The following is a 557-nucleotide window of genomic DNA, read 5'->3' as shown; positions in this document are numbered from 1 at the left end:
TATTTGAAAAGATTTAGTTTAACAATTGTATGTTTCTGCTACGAAGAGTTGCAAAAAGTGTCCCCAGTAATCTATCATGATTGACCCACTCAAGAGAGCAAAAAACGAAAATGTTGAAAACATAGAAAATGCCAAGTAAGTATTGCCTTAAATCATGATGTATAAATAGTCCTGACATTCAGTACAACAACAGGGAAAACAAAATCTTAAACATAAAACTAAAAGCTAAGATACAATTTAAGCTCGACTGTTACTATGTGTAAATAAACAATAACTATCTGCAGATTACAAACTTTTCATAATCAATTTCATTTATTTGTTAGTAATTTCCCAAAACAAGAATTCCACAAAACATATCAAAATGTACAGGTAACTAAGTAGGTTACCTGGTAACTAAGGCAGGTGACTGCGAACGAGTAACCAATATTGGACCAATAATGAGGTAAAGTGGACAGACGTTGTACAAGATGGGGTGGGGGGTCATAGCCATTCACCACAAGGGACCGTTCACATAATACGTAATCACTTTTTGGCCAATTTTTAACCCCACCACACAT

General features: G+C 34.5%; 1 protein-coding gene across 1 annotated transcript in view; it reads right to left on the bottom strand.

Annotated features, from left to right (window-relative positions):
* Positions 1 to 206: 206 nt before the first annotated feature.
* The window catches only part of LOC134823977 (uncharacterized), a 33,774-nt gene continuing 33,423 nt past the window's right edge, over positions 207 to 557 (bottom strand). The window contains exon 30 of the mRNA XM_063835575.1: positions 207 to 557. This exon is cut by the window's right edge and continues 650 nt beyond it. The gene's annotated coding sequence lies outside the window, so the exon portion shown is untranslated.

Source organism: Bolinopsis microptera, chromosome 12 (assembly GCF_026151205.1).
Source record: "Bolinopsis microptera isolate Bmic1 chromosome 12, MBARI_Bmic_1.0, whole genome shotgun sequence".
Taxonomy (NCBI): Eukaryota; Metazoa; Ctenophora; class Tentaculata; order Lobata; family Bolinopsidae; genus Bolinopsis; species Bolinopsis microptera.
Note: the sequence above shows the minus strand (reverse complement) of the source record. Positions and strands in the feature narration are given on the sequence as shown.